Consider the following 18841-nt stretch of genomic DNA (forward strand, 5'->3'; position numbering starts at 1 on the left):
TAACAGATGATATAATCTAAACATGTTGTATACTGAGAGACAGCAGATGTAACAGATGATATAAACTAACCATGTTGTTATATACTGAGAGACAGCAGCTGTAACATATGACATAAACTAAACATGTGATATACTGAGAGACAGCAGCTGTAACAGATTATATAAACTAAACATGTTATATACTGAGAGACAGCAGCTGTAACAGATGATATAAACTAAACATATTATATACTGAGAGACAGCAGCTGTAACAGATGATATAATCTAAACATGTTATATACTGAGAGACAGCAGCTGTAACAGATGATATAAACTAAACATGTTATATACTGAGAGACATCAGATGTAACAGATGATATAAACTAAACATGTTATATACTGAGAGACAGCAGCTGTAACAGATGATATAAACTAAACCTGTTATATACTGAGAGACAGCAGCTGTAACAGATGATATAAACTAAACATGTTGTTATATACTGAGAGACAGCAGCTGTACCAGATGATATAAACTAAACATGTTATATACTGAGAGACAGCAGCTGTAACAGATGATATAAACTAAACATGTTATATACTGAGAGACAGCAGCTGTAACAGATGACATAAACTAAACATGTTATATACTGAGAGACAGCAGCTGTAACAGATAATATAAACTAAACATGTTATATACTGAGAGACAGCAGCTGTAACAGATGATATAATCTAAACATGTTATATACTGAGAGACAGCAGCTGTAACAGATGATATAAACTAAACATGTTATATACTGAGAGACATCAGATGTAACAGATGATATAAACTAAACATGTTGTTATATACTGAGAGACAGCAGCTGTAACAGATGATATAAACTAAACATGTTATATACTGAGAGACAGCAGCTGTAACAGATGACATAAACTAAACATGTTATATACTGAGAGACAGCAGCTGTAACAGATGATATAAACTAAACATGTTATATACTGAGAGACAGCAGCTGTAACAGATGATATAAACTAAACATGTTATATACTGAGAGACAGCAGCTGTAACAGATGATATAAACTATACATGTTATATACTGAGAGACAGCAGCTGTAACAGATGATATAAACTAAACATGTTATATACTGAGAGACAGCAGCTGTAACAGATGATATAAACTAAACCTGTTATATACTGAGAGACAGCAGCTGTAACAGATGATATAAACTAAACATGTTGTTATATACTGAGAGACAGCAGCTGTAACAGATGATATAAACTAAACATGTTATATACTGAGAGACATCAGCTGTAACAGATGATATGAACTAAACATGTTATATACTGAGAGACAGCAGCTGTAACAGATGACATAAACTAAACATGTTATATACTGAGAGACAGCAGCTGTAACAGATAATATAAACTAAACATGTTATTTACTGAGAGACAGCAGCTGTAACAGATGATATAAACTAAACATGTTATATACTGAGAGACAGCAGCTGTAACAGATGATATAAACTAAACATGTTATATACTGAGAGACATCAGATGTAACAGATGATATAAACTAAACATGTTATATACAGACAGCAGCTGTAACAGATGATATAATCTAAACATGTTGTATACTGAGAGACAGCAGATGTAACAGATGATATAAACTAACCATGTTGTTATATACTGAGAGACAGCAGCTGTAACATATGACATAAACTAAACATGTGATATACTGAGAGACAGCAGCTGTAACAGATTATATAAACTAAACATGTTATATACTGAGAGACAGCAGCTGTAACAGATGATATAAACTAAACATGTTATATACTGAGAGACAGCAGCTGTAACAGATGATATAAACTAAACATGTTATATACTGAGAGACAGCAGCTGTAACAGATGATATAAACTATACATGTTATATACTGAGAGACAGCAGCTGTAACAGATGATATAAACTAAACATGTTATATACTGAGAGACAGCAGCTGTAACAGATGATATAAACTAAACCTGTTATATACTGAGAGACAGCAGCTGTAACAGATGATATAAACTAAACATGTTGTTATATACTGAGAGACAGCAGCTGTAACAGATGATATAAACTAAACATGTTATATACTGAGACAGCAGCTGTAACAGATGACATAAACTAAACATGTTATATACTGAGAGACAGCAGCTGTAACAGATGACATAAACTAAACATGTTATATACTGAGAGACAGCAGCTGTAACAGATGATATAAACTAAACATGTTATATACTGAGAGACAGCAGCTGTAACAGATGATATAAACTAAACATGTTATATACTGAGAGACAGCAGCTGTAACAGATGATATAAACTAAACATGTTATATACAGACAGCAGCTGTAACAGATGATATAATCTAAACATGTTATATACTGAGAGACAGCAGCTGTAACAGATGACATAAACTAAACATGTTATATACTGAGAGACAGCAGCTGTAACAGATTATATAAACTAAACATGTTATATACTGAGAGACAGCAGCTGTAACAGATGATATGAACTAAACATGTTATATACTGCGAGACAGCAGATGTAACAGATGATATAAACTAAACATGTTGTTATATACTGAGAGACAGCAGCTGTAACAGATGATATAAACTAAACATGTTATATACTGAGAGACAGCAGCTGTAACAGATGACATGAACTAAACATGTTATATACTGAGAGATAGCAGCTGTAACAGATTATATAAACTAAACATGTTATATACTGAGAGACAGCAGCTGCAACAGATTATATAAACTAAACATGTTATATACTGAGAGACAGCAGCTGTAACAGATGATATAAACTAAACATGTTATATACTGAGAGACAGCAGCTGTAACAGATGATATAATCTAAACATGTTATATACTGAGAGACAGCAGCTGTAACAGATGATATAAACTAAACATGTTATATACTGAGAGACAGCAGCTGTAACAGATGATATAATCTAAACATGTTATATACTGAGAGACAGCAGCTGTAACAGATGATATAATCTAAACATGTTATGTACTGAGAGACAGCAGCTGTAACAGATGATATAAACTAAACATGGTATATAGTGACAGACATCAGATGTAACAGATGATATAAACTAAACATGTTGTTATATACTGAGAGACAGCAGCTGTAACAGATGATATAAACTAAACATGTTATATACTGAGAGACAGCAGCTGTAACAGATGACATAAACTAAACATGTTATATACTGAGAGACAGCAGCTGTAACAGATTATATAAACTAAACATGTTATATACTGAGAGACAGCAGATGTAACATATGATATAAACTAAACATGTTGTTATATACTGAGAGACAGCAGCTGTAACAGATTATATAAACTAAACATGTTATATACTGAGAGACAGCAGCTGTAACAGATGACATAAACTATACTGAGAGACAGCAGCTGTAACAGATGATATAAACTAAACATGTTATATACTGAGAGACAGCAGCTGTAACAGATTATATAAACTAAACATGTTATATACTGAGAGACATCAGATGTAACAGATGATATAAACTAAACATGTTGTTATATACTGAGAGACAGCAGCTGTAACATATGATATAAACTAAACATGTTATATACTGAGAGACAGCAGATGTAACAGATGATAAAACTAAACATGTTGTTATATACTGAGAGACAGCAGATGTAACAGATGATATAAACTAAACATGTTGTTATATACTGAGACAGCAGCTGTAACAGATGACATAAACTAAACATGTGATATACTGAGAGACAGCAGCTGTAACAGATTATATAAACTAAACATGTTATATACTGAGAGACAGCAGCTGTAACAGATGATATGAACTAAACATGTTATATACTGAGAGACATCAGCTGTAACAGATGATATAAACTAAACATGTTATATACTGAGAGACAGCAGCTGCAACAGATGATATAAACTAAACATGTTATATACTGAGAGACAGCAGCTGCAATAGATGATATAAACTAAACATGTTATATACTGAGAGACAGCAGCTGTAACAGATTATATAAACTAAACATGTTATATACTGAGAGACAGCAGCTGTAACAGATGATATAAACTAAACATGTTATATACTGAGAGACAGCAGCTGTAACAGATGACATAAACTAAACATGTTATATACTGAGAGACAGCAGCTGTAACAGATAATATAAACTAAACATGTTATTTACTGAGAGACAGCAGCTGTAACAGATGATATAAACTAAACATGTTATATACTGAGAGACAGCAGCTGTAACAGATGATATAAACTAAACATGTTATATACTGAGAGACATCAGATGTAACAGATGATATAAACTAAACATGTTATATACAGACAGCAGCTGTAACAGATGATATAATCTAAACATGTTGTATACTGAGAGACAGCAGATGTAACAGATGATATAAACTAACCATGTTGTTATATACTGAGAGACAGCAGCTGTAACATATGACATAAACTAAACATGTGATATACTGAGAGACAGCAGCTGTAACAGATTATATAAACTAAACATGTTATATACTGAGAGACAGCAGCTGTAACAGATGATATAAACTAAACATATTATATACTGAGAGACAGCAGCTGTAACAGATGATATAATCTAAACATGTTATATACTGAGAGACAGCAGCTGTAACAGATGATATAAACTAAACATGTTATATACTGAGAGACATCAGATGTAACAGATGATATAAACTAAACATGTTATATACTGAGAGACAGCAGCTGTAACAGATGATATAAACTAAACCTGTTATATACTGAGAGACAGCAGCTGTAACAGATGATATAAACTAAACATGTTGTTATATACTGAGAGACAGCAGCTGTACCAGATGATATAAACTAAACATGTTATATACTGAGAGACAGCAGCTGTAACAGATGATATCAACTAAACATGTTATATACTGAGAGACAGCAGCTGTAACAGATGACATAAACTAAACATGTTATATACTGAGAGACAGCAGCTGTAACAGATAATATAAACTAAACATGTTATATACTGAGAGACAGCAGCTGTAACAGATGATATAATCTAAACATGTTATATACTGAGAGACAGCAGCTGTAACAGATGATATAAACTAAACATGTTATATACTGAGAGACATCAGATGTAACAGATGATATAAACTAAACATGTTGTTATATACTGAGAGACAGCAGCTGTAACAGATGATATAAACTAAACATGTTATATACTGAGAGACAGCAGCTGTAACAGATGACATAAACTAAACATGTTATATACTGAGAGACAGCAGCTGTAACAGATGATATAAACTAAACATGTTATATACTGAGAGACAGCAGCTGTAACAGATGATATAAACTAAACATGTTATATACTGAGAGACAGCAGCTGTAACAGATGATATAAACTATACATGTTATATACTGAGAGACAGCAGCTGTAACAGATGATATAAACTAAACATGTTATATACTGAGAGACAGCAGCTGTAACAGATGATATAAACTAAACCTGTTATATACTGAGAGACAGCAGCTGTAACAGATGATATAAACTAAACATGTTGTTATATACTGAGAGACAGCAGCTGTAACAGATGATATAAACTAAACATGTTATATACTGAGACAGCAGCTGTAACAGATGACATAAACTAAACATGTTATATACTGAGAGACAGCAGCTGTAACAGATGACATAAACTAAACATGTTATATACTGAGAGACAGCAGCTGTAACAGATGATATAAACTAAACATGTTATATACTGAGAGACAGCAGCTGTAACAGATGATATAAACTAAACATGTTATATACTGAGAGACAGCAGCTGTAACAGATGATATAAACTAAACATGTTATATACAGACAGCAGCTGTAACAGATGATATAATCTAAACATGTTATATACTGAGAGACAGCAGCTGTAACAGATGACATAAACTAAACATGTTATATACTGAGAGACAGCAGCTGTAACAGATTATATAAACTAAACATGTTATATACTGAGAGACAGCAGCTGTAACAGATGATATGAACTAAACATGTTATATACTGCGAGACAGCAGATGTAACAGATGATATAAACTAAACATGTTGTTATATACTGAGAGACAGCAGCTGTAACAGATGATATAAACTAAACATGTTATATACTGAGAGACAGCAGCTGTAACAGATGACATGAACTAAACATGTTATATACTGAGAGATAGCAGCTGTAACAGATTATATAAACTAAACATGTTATATACTGAGAGACAGCAGCTGCAACAGATTATATAAACTAAACATGTTATATACTGAGAGACAGCAGCTGTAACAGATGATATAAACTAAACATGTTATATACTGAGAGACAGCAGCTGTAACAGATGATATAATCTAAACATGTTATATACTGAGAGACAGCAGCTGTAACATATGATATAAACTAAACATGTTATATACTGAGAGACATCAGATGTAACAGATGATATAAACTAAACATGTTATATACTGAGAGACAGCAGCTGTAACAGATGATATAAACTAAACATGTTATATACAGACAGCAGCTGTAACAGATGATATAATCTAAACATGTTATATACTGAGAGACAGCAGCTGCAACAGATGATATAAACTAAACATGTTATATACTGAGAGACAGCAGCTGTAACAGATTATATAAACTAAACATGTTATATACTGAGAGACAGCAGCTGTAACAGATGATATAAACTAAACATGTTATATACTGAGAGACAGCAGCTGTAACAGATGCCATAAACTAAACATGTTATATACTGAGAGACAGCAGCTGTAACAGATAATATAAACTAAACATGTTATATACTGAGAGACAGCAGCTGTAACAGATGATATAAACTAAACATGTTATATACTGAGAGACAGCAGCTGTAACAGATGATATAAACTAAACATGTTATATACAGACAGCAGCTGTAACAGATGATATAATCTAAACATGTTATATACTGAGAGACAGCAGATGTAACATATGATATAAACTAAACATGTTGTTATATACTGAGAGACAGCAGCTGTAACAGATGACATAAACTAAACATGTGATATACTGAGAGACAGCAGCTGTAACAGATTATATAAACTAAACATGTTATATACTGAGAGACAGCAGCTGTAACAGATGATATAAACTAAACATATTATATACTGAGAGACAGCAGCTGTAACAGATGATATAATCTAAACATGTTATATACTGAGAGACAGCAGCTGTAACAGATGATATAAACTAAACATGTTATATACTGAGAGACATCAGATGTAACAGATGATATAAACTAAACATGTTATATACTGAGAGACAGCAGCTGTAACAGATGATATAAACTAAACCTGTTATATACTGAGAGACAGCAGCTGTAACAGATGATATAAACTAAACATGTTGTTATATACTGAGAGACAGCAGCTGTAACAGATGATATAAACTAAACATGTTATATACTGAGAGACAGCAGCTGTAACATATGATATAAACTAAACATGTTATATACTGAGAGACAGCAGCTGTAACAGATGACATAAACTAAACATGTTATATACTGAGAGACAGCAGCTGTAACAGATAATATAAACTAAACATGTTATATACTGAGAGACAGCAGCTGTAACAGATGATATAATCTAAACATGTTATATACTGAGAGACAGCAGCTGTAACAGATGATATAAACTAAACATGTTATATACTGAGAGACATCAGATGTAACAGATGATATAAACTAAACATGTTGTTATATACTGAGAGACAGCAGCTGTAACAGATGATATCAACTAAACATGTTATATACTGAGAGACAGCAGCTGTAACAGATGACATAAACTAAACATGTTATATACTGAGAGACAGCAGCTGTAACAGATGATATAAACTAAACATGTTATATACTGAGAGACAGCAGCTGTAACAGATGATATAAACTAAACATGTTATATACAGACAGCAGCTGTAACAGATGATATAATCTAAACATGTTATATACTGAGAGACAGCAGATGTAACAGATGATATAAACTAAACATGTTGTTATATACTGAGAGACAGCAGCTGTAACAGATGACATAAACTAAACATGTGTTATACTGAGAGACAGCAGCTGTAACAGATTATATAAACTAAACATGTTATATACTGAGAGACAGCAGCTGTAACAGATGATATAAACTAAACATATTATATACTGAGAGACAGCAGCTGTAACAGATGATATAATCTAAACATGTTATATACTGAGAGACAGCAGCTGTAACAGATGATATAAACTAAACATGTTATATACTGAGAGACATCAGATGTAACAGATGATATAAACTAAACATGTTATATACTGAGAGACAGCAGCTGTAACAGATGATATAAACTAAACATGTTATATACTGAGAGACAGCAGCTGTAACAGATGATATAATCTAAACATGTTATATACTGAGAGACAGCAGATGTAACAGATGATATAAACTAAACATGTTGTTATATACTGAGAGACAGCAGCTGTAACAGATGACATAAACTAAACATGTTATATACTGAGAGACAGCAGCTGTAACAGATGATATAAACTAAACATGTTATATACTGAGAGACAGCAGCTGTAACAGATGATATAAACTAAACATGTTATATACTGAGAGACAGCAGCTGTAACAGATGACATAAACTAAACATGTTATATACTGAGAGACAGCAGCTGTAACAGATAATATAAACTAAACATGTTATATACTGAGAGACAGCAGCTGTAACAGATGATATAATCTAAACATGTTATATACTGAGAGACAGCAGCTGTAACAGATGATATAAACTAAACATGTTATATACTGAGAGACATCAGATGTAACAGATGATATAAACTAAACATGTTGTTATATACTGAGAGACAGCAGCTGTAACAGATGATATAAACTAAACATGTTATATACTGAGAGACAGCAGCTGTAACAGATGACATAAACTAAACATGTTATATACTGAGAGACAGCAGCTGTAACAGATGATATAAACTAAACATGTTATATACTGAGAGACAGCAGCTGTAACAGATGATATAAACTAAACATGTTATATACTGAGAGACAGCAGCTGTAACAGATTATATAAACTAAACATGTTATATACTGAGAGACAGCAGCTGTAACAGATGATATAAACTAAACATGTTATATACTGAGAGACAGCAGCTGTAACAGATGATACAAACTAAACATGTTATATACTGAGAGACAGCAACTGTAACAGATGACATAAACTAAACATGTTATATACTGAGAGACAGCAGCTGTAACAGATGACATAAACTAAACATGTTATATACTAAGAGACAGCAGCTGTAACAGATGATATAAACTAAACATGTTATATACTGAGACAGCAGCTGTAACATATGATATAAACTAAACATGTTATATACTGAGAGACAGCAGCTGTAACAGATGATATAAACTAAACATGTTATATACTGAGAGACAGCAGCTGTAACAGATGATATAATCTAAACATGTTATATACTGAGAGACAGCAGCTGTAACAGATGATATAATCTAAACATGTTATGTACTGAGAGACAGCAGCTGTAACAGATGATATAAACTAAACATGGTATATAGTGACAGACATCAGATGTAACAGATGATATAAACTAAACATGTTGTTATATACTGAGAGACAGCAGCTGTAACAGATGATATAAACTAAACATGTTATATACTGAGAGACAGCAGCTGTAACAGATGACATAAACTAAACATGTTATATACTGAGAGACAGCAGCTGTAACAGATTATATAAACTAAACATGTTATATACTGAGAGACAGCAGATGTAACATATGATATAAACTAAACATGTTGTTATATACTGAGAGACAGCAGCTGTAACAGATTATATAAACTAAACATGTTATATACTGAGAGACAGCAGCTGTAACAGATGACATAAACTATACTGAGAGACAGCAGCTGTAACAGATGATATAAACTAAACATGTTATATACTGAGAGACAGCAGCTGTAACAGATTATATAAACTAAACATGTTATATACTGAGAGACAGCAGATGTAACAGATGATAAAACTAAACATGTTGTTATATACTGAGAGACAGCAGCTGTAACAGATGATATAAACTAAACATGTTGTTATATACTGAGACAGCAGCTGTAACAGATGACATAAACTAAACATGTGATATACTGAGAGACAGCAGCTGTAACAGATGATATCAACTAAACATGTTATATACTGAGAGACAGCAGCTGTAACAGATGACATAAACTAAACATGTTATATACTGAGAGACAGCAGCTGTAACAGATGATATAAACTAAACATGTTATATACTGAGAGACAGCAGCTGTAACAGATGATATAAACTAAACATGTTATATACAGACAGCAGCTGTAACAGATGATATAATCTAAACATGTTATATACTGAGAGACAGCAGATGTAACAGATGATATAAACTAAACATGTTGTTATATACTGAGAGACAGCAGCTGTAACAGATGACATAAACTAAACATGTGTTATACTGAGAGACAGCAGCTGTAACAGATTATATAAACTAAACATGTTATATACTGAGAGACAGCAGCTGTAACAGATGATATAAACTAAACATATTATATACTGAGAGACAGCAGCTGTAACAGATGATATAATCTAAACATGTTATATACTGAGAGACAGCAGCTGTAACAGATGATATAAACTAAACATGTTATATACTGAGAGACATCAGATGTAACAGATGATATAAACTAAACATGTTATATACTGAGAGACAGCAGCTGTAACAGATGATATAAACTAAACATGTTATATACTGAGAGACAGCAGCTGTAACAGATGATATAATCTAAACATGTTATATACTGAGAGACAGCAGATGTAACAGATGATATAAACTAAACATGTTGTTATATACTGAGAGACAGCAGCTGTAACAGATGACATAAACTAAACATGTTATATACTGAGAGACAGCAGCTGTAACAGATGATATAAACTAAACATGTTATATACTGAGAGACAGCAGCTGTAACAGATGATATAAACTAAACATGTTATATACTGAGAGACAGCAGCTGTAACAGATGACATAAACTAAACATGTTATATACTGAGAGACAGCAGCTGTAACAGATAATATAAACTAAACATGTTATATACTGAGAGACAGCAGCTGTAACAGATGATATAATCTAAACATGTTATATACTGAGAGACAGCAGCTGTAACAGATGATATAAACTAAACATGTTATATACTGAGAGACATCAGATGTAACAGATGATATAAACTAAACATGTTGTTATATACTGAGAGACAGCAGCTGTAACAGATGATATAAACTAAACATGTTATATACTGAGAGACAGCAGCTGTAACAGATGACATAAACTAAACATGTTATATACTGAGAGACAGCAGCTGTAACAGATGATATAAACTAAACATGTTATATACTGAGAGACAGCAGCTGTAACAGATGATATAAACTAAACATGTTATATACTGAGAGACAGCAGCTGTAACAGATTATATAAACTAAACATGTTATATACTGAGAGACAGCAGCTGTAACAGATGATATAAACTAAACATGTTATATACTGAGAGACAGCAGCTGTAACAGATGATACAAACTAAACATGTTATATACTGAGAGACAGCAACTGTAACAGATGACATAAACTAAACATGTTATATACTGAGAGACAGCAGCTGTAACAGATGACATAAACTAAACATGTTATATACTAAGAGACAGCAGCTGTAACAGATGATATAAAATAAACATGTTATATACTGAGACAGCAGCTGTAACATATGATATAAACTAAACATGTTATATACTGAGAGACAGCAGCTGTAACAGATGATATAAACTAAACATGTTATATACTGAGAGACAGCAGCTGTAACAGATGATATAATCTAAACATGTTATATACTGAGAGACAGCAGCTGTAACAGATGATATAATCTAAACATGTTATGTACTGAGAGACAGCAGCTGTAACAGATGATATAAACTAAACATGGTATATAGTGACAGACATCAGATGTAACAGATGATATAAACTAAACATGTTGTTATATACTGAGAGACAGCAGCTGTAACAGATGATATAAACTAAACATGTTATATACTGAGAGACAGCAGCTGTAACAGATGACATAAACTAAACATGTTATATACTGAGAGACAGCAGCTGTAACAGATTATATAAACTAAACATGTTATATACTGAGAGACAGCAGATGTAACATATGATATAAACTAAACATGTTGTTATATACTGAGAGACAGCAGCTGTAACAGATTATATAAACTAAACATGTTATATACTGAGAGACAGCAGCTGTAACAGATGACATAAACTATACTGAGAGACAGCAGCTGTAACAGATGATATAAACTAAACATGTTATATACTGAGAGACAGCAGCTGTAACAGATTATATAAACTAAACATGTTATATACTGAGAGACATCAGATGTAACAGATGATATAAACTAAACATGTTGTTATATACTGAGAGACAGCAGCTGTAACATATGATATAAACTAAACATGTTATATACTGAGAGACAGCAGATGTAACAGATGATAAAACTAAACATGTTGTTATATACTGAGAGACAGCAGCTGTAACAGATGATATAAACTAAACATGTTGTTATATACTGAGACAGCAGCTGTAACAGATGACATAAACTAAACATGTGATATACTGAGAGACAGCAGCTGTAACAGATTATATAAACTAAACATGTTATATACTGAGAGACAGCAGCTGTAACAGATGATATAAACTAAACATGTTATATACTGAGAGACATCAGCTGTAACAGATGATATAAACTAAACATGTTATATACTGAGAGACAGCAGCTGCAACAGATGATATAAACTAAACATGTTATATACTGAGAGACAGCAGCTGCAATAGATGATATAAACTAAACATGTTATATACTGAGAGACAGCAGCTGTAACATATGACATAAACTAAACATGTTATATACTGAGAGACAGCAGCTGTAACAGATTATATAAACTAAACATGTTATATACTGAGAGACAGCAGCTGTAACAGATGATATAAACTAAACATGTTATATACTGAGAGACAGCAGCTGTAACAGATGATATAAACTAAACATGTTATATACTGAGAGACAGCAGCTGTAACAGATGATATAAACTAAACATGTTATATACTGAGAGACAGCAGCTGTAACAGATGATATAAACTAAACATGTTATATACAGACAGCAGCTGTAACAGATGATATAATCTAAACATGTTATATACTGAGAGACAGCAGCTGTAACAGATGACATAAACTAAACATGTTATATACTGAGAGACAGCAGCTGTAACAGATTATATAAACTAAACATGTTATATACTGAGAGACAGCAGCTGTAACAGATGATATGAACTAAACATGTTATATACTGCGAGACAGCAGATGTAACAGATGATATAAACTAAACATGTTGTTATATACTGAGAGACAGCAGCTGTAACAGATGATATAAACTAAACATGTTATATACTGAGAGACAGCAGCTGTAACAGATGACATGAACTAAACATGTTATATACTGAGAGATAGCAGCTGTAACAGATTATATAAACTAAACATGTTATATACTGAGAGACAGCAGCTGCAACAGATTATATAAACTAAACATGTTATATACTGAGAGACAGCAGCTGTAACAGATGATATAAACTAAACATGTTATATACTGAGAGACAGCAGCTGTAACAGATGATATAATCTAAACATGTTATATACTGAGAGACAGCAGCTGTAACATATGATATAAACTAAACATGTTATATACTGAGAGACATCAGATGTAACAGATGATATAAACTAAACATGTTATATACTGAGAGACAGCAGCTGTAACAGATGATATAAACTAAACATGTTATATACAGACAGCAGCTGTAACAGATGATATAATCTAAACATGTTATATACTGAGAGACAGCAGCTGCAACAGATGATATAAACTAAACATGTTATATACTGAGAGACAGCAGCTGTAACAGATTATATAAACTAAACATGTTATATACTGAGAGACAGCAGCTGTAACAGATGATATAAACTAAACATGTTATATACTGAGAGACAGCAGCTGTAACAGATGCCATAAACTAAACATGTTATATACTGAGAGACAGCAGCTGTAACAGATAATATAAACTAAACATGTTATATACTGAGAGACAGCAGCTGTAACAGATGATATAAACTAAACATGTTATATACTGAGAGACAGCAGCTGTAACAGATGATATAAACTAAACATGTTATATACAGACAGCAGCTGTAACAGATGATATAATCTAAACATGTTATATACTGAGAGACAGCAGATGTAACATATGATATAAACTAAACATGTTGTTATATACTGAGAGACAGCAGCTGTAACAGATGACATAAACTAAACATGTGATATACTGAGAGACAGCAGCTGTAACAGATTATATAAACTAAACATGTTATATACTGAGAGACAGCAGCTGTAACAGATGATATAAACTAAACATATTATATACTGAGAGACAGCAGCTGTAACAGATGATATAATCTAAACATGTTATATACTGAGAGACAGCAGCTGTAACAGATGATATAAACTAAACATGTTATATACTGAGAGACATCAGATGTAACAGATGATATAAACTAAACATGTTATATACTGAGAGACAGCAGCTGTAACAGATGATATAAACTAAACCTGTTATATACTGAGAGACAGCAGCTGTAACAGATGATATAAACTAAACATGTTGTTATATACTGAGAGACAGCAGCTGTAACAGATGATATAAACTAAACATGTTATATACTGAGAGACAGCAGCTGTAACATATGATATAAACTAAACATGTTATATACTGAGAGACAGCAGCTGTAACAGATGACATAAACTAAACATGTTATATACTGAGAGACAGCAGCTGTAACAGATAATATAAACTAAACATGTTATATACTGAGAGACAGCAGCTGTAACAGATGATATAATCTAAACATGTTATATACTGAGAGACAGCAGCTGTAACAGATGATATAAACTAAACATGTTATATACTGAGAGACATCAGATGTAACAGATGATATAAACTAAACATGTTGTTATATACTGAGAGACAGCAGCTGTAACAGATGATATCAACTAAACATGTTATATACTGAGAGACAGCAGCTGTAACAGATGACATAAACTAAACATGTTATATACTGAGAGACAGCAGCTGTAACAGATGATATAAACTAAACATGTTATATACTGAGAGACAGCAGCTGTAACAGATGATATAAACTAAACATGTTATATACAGACAGCAGCTGTAACAGATGATATAATCTAAACATGTTATATACTGAGAGACAGCAGATGTAACAGATGATATAAACTAAACATGTTGTTATATACTGAGAGACAGCAGCTGTAACAGATGACATAAACTAAACATGTGTTATACTGAGAGACAGCAGCTGTAACAGATTATATAAACTAAACATGTTATATACTGAGAGACAGCAGCTGTAACAGATGATATAAACTAAACATATTATATACTGAGAGACAGCAGCTGTAACAGATGATATAATCTAAACATGTTATATACTGAGAGACAGCAGCTGTAACAGATGATATAAACTAAACATGTTATATACTGAGAGACATCAGATGTAACAGATGATATAAACTAAACATGTTATATACTGAGAGACAGCAGCTGTAACAGATGATATAAACTAAACATGTTATATACTGAGAGACAGCAGCTGTAACAGATGATATAATCTAAACATGTTATATACTGAGAGACAGCAGATGTAACAGATGATATAAACTAAACATGTTGTTATATACTGAGAGACAGCAGCTGTAACAGATGACATAAACTAAACATGTTATATACTGAGAGACAGCAGCTGTAACAGATGATATAAACTAAACATGTTATATACTGAGAGACAGCAGCTGTAACAGATGATATAAACTAAACATGTTATATACTGAGAGACAGCAGCTGTAACAGATGACATAAACTAAACATGTTATATACTGAGAGACAGCAGCTGTAACAGATAATATAAACTAAACATGTTATATACTGAGAGACAGCAGCTGTAACAGATGATATAATCTAAACATGTTATATACTGAGAGACAGCAGCTGTAACAGATGATATAAACTAAACATGTTATATACTGAGAGACATCAGATGTAACAGATGATATAAACTAAACATGTTGTTATATACTGAGAGACAGCAGCTGTAACAGATGATATAAACTAAACATGTTATATACTGAGAGACAGCAGCTGTAACAGATGACATAAACTAAACATGTTATATACTGAGAGACAGCAGCTGTAACAGATGATATAAACTAAACATGTTATATACTGAGAGACAGCAGCTGTAACAGATGATATAAACTAAACATGTTATATACTGAGAGACAGCAGCTGTAACAGATTATATAAACTAAACATGTTATATACTGAGAGACAGCAGCTGTAACAGATGATATAAACTAAACATGTTATATACTGAGAGACAGCAGCTGTAACAGATGATACAAACTAAACATGTTATATACTGAGAGACAGCAACTGTAACAGATGACATAAACTAAACATGTTATATACTGAGAGACAGCAGCTGTAACTGATGACATAAACTAAACATGTTATATACTAAGAGACAGCAGCTGTAACAGATGATATAAACTAAACATGTTATATACTGAGACAGCAGCTGTAACATATGATATAAACTAAACATGTTATATACTGAGAGACAGCAGCTGTAACAGATGATATAAACTAAACATGTTATATACTGAGAGACAGCAGCTGTAACAGATGATATAATCTAAACATGTTATATACTGAGAGACAGCAGCTGTAACAGATGATATAATCTAAACATGTTATGTACTGAGAGACAGCAGCTGTAACAGATGATATAAACTAAACATGGTATATAGTGACAGACATCAGATGTAACAGATGATATAAACTAAACATGTTGTTATATACTGAGAGACAGCAGCTGTAACAGATGATATAAACTAAACATGTTATATACTGAGAGACAGCAGCTGTAACAGATGACATAAACTAAACATGTTATATACTGAGAGACAGCAGCTGTAACAGATTATATAAACTAAACATGTTATATACTGAGAGACAGCAGATGTAACATATGATATAAACTAAACATGTTGTTATATACTGAGAGACAGCAGCTGTAACAGATTATATAAACTAAACATGTTATATACTGAGAGACAGCAGCTGTAACAGATGACATAAACTATACTGAGAGACAGCAGCTGTAACAGATGATATAAACTAAACATGTTATATACTGAGAGACAGCAGCTGTAACAGATTATATAAACTAAACATGTTATATACTGAGAGACAGCAGATGTAACAGATGATAAAACTAAACATGTTGTTATATACTGAGAGACAGCAGCTGTAACAGATGATATAAACTAAACATGTTGTTATATACTGAGACAGCAGCTGTAACAGATGACATAAACTAAACATGTGATATACTGAGAGACAGCAGCTGTAACAGATGATATCAACTAAACATGTTATATACTGAGAGACAGCAGCTGTAACAGATGACATAAACTAAACATGTTATATACTGAGAGACAGCAGCTGTAACAGATGATATAAACTAAACATGTTATATACTGAGAGACAGCAGCTGTAACAGATGATATAAACTAAACATGTTATATACAGACAGCAGCTGTAACAGATGATATAATCTAAACATGTTATATACTGAGAGACAGCAGATGTAACAGATGATATAAACTAAACATGTTGTTATATACTGAGAGACAGCAGCTGTAACAGATGACATAAACTAAACATGTGTTATACTGAGAGACAGCAGCTGTAACAGATTATATAAACTAAACATGTTATATACTGAGAGACAGCAGCTGTAACAGATGATATAAACTAAACATATTATATACTGAGAGACAGCAGCTGTAACAGATGATATAATCTAAACATGTTATATACTGAGAGACAGCAGCTGTAACAGATGATATAAACTAAACATGTTATATACTGAGAGACATCAGATGTAACAGATGATATAAACTAAACATGTTATATACTGAGAGACAGCAGCTGTAACAGATGATATAAACTAAACATGTTATATACTGAGAGACAGCAGCTGTAACAGATGATATAATCTAAACATGTTATATACTGAGAGACAGCAGATGTAACAGATGATATAAACTAAACATGTTGTTATATACTGAGAGACAGCAGCTGTAACAGATGACATAAACTAAACATGTTATATACTGAGAGACAGCAGCTGTAACAGATGATATAAACTAAACATGTTATATACTGAGAGACAGCAGCTGTAACAGATGATATAAACTAAACATGTTATATACTGAGAGACAGCAGCTGTAACAGATGACATAAACTAAACATGTTATATACTGAGAGACAGCAGCTGTAACAGATAATATAAACTAAACATGTTATATACTGAGAGACAGCAGCTGTAACAGATGATATAATCTAAACATGTTATATACTGAGAGACAGCAGCTGTAACAGATGATATAAACTAAACATGTTATATACTGAGAGACATCAGATGTAACAGATGATATAAACTAAACATGTTGTTATATACTGAGAGACAGCA

Source organism: Poromitra crassiceps, assembly GCF_964638095.1.
Source record: "Poromitra crassiceps genome assembly, chromosome: 21".
Classification (NCBI taxonomy): domain Eukaryota; kingdom Metazoa; phylum Chordata; class Actinopteri; order Beryciformes; family Melamphaidae; genus Poromitra; species Poromitra crassiceps.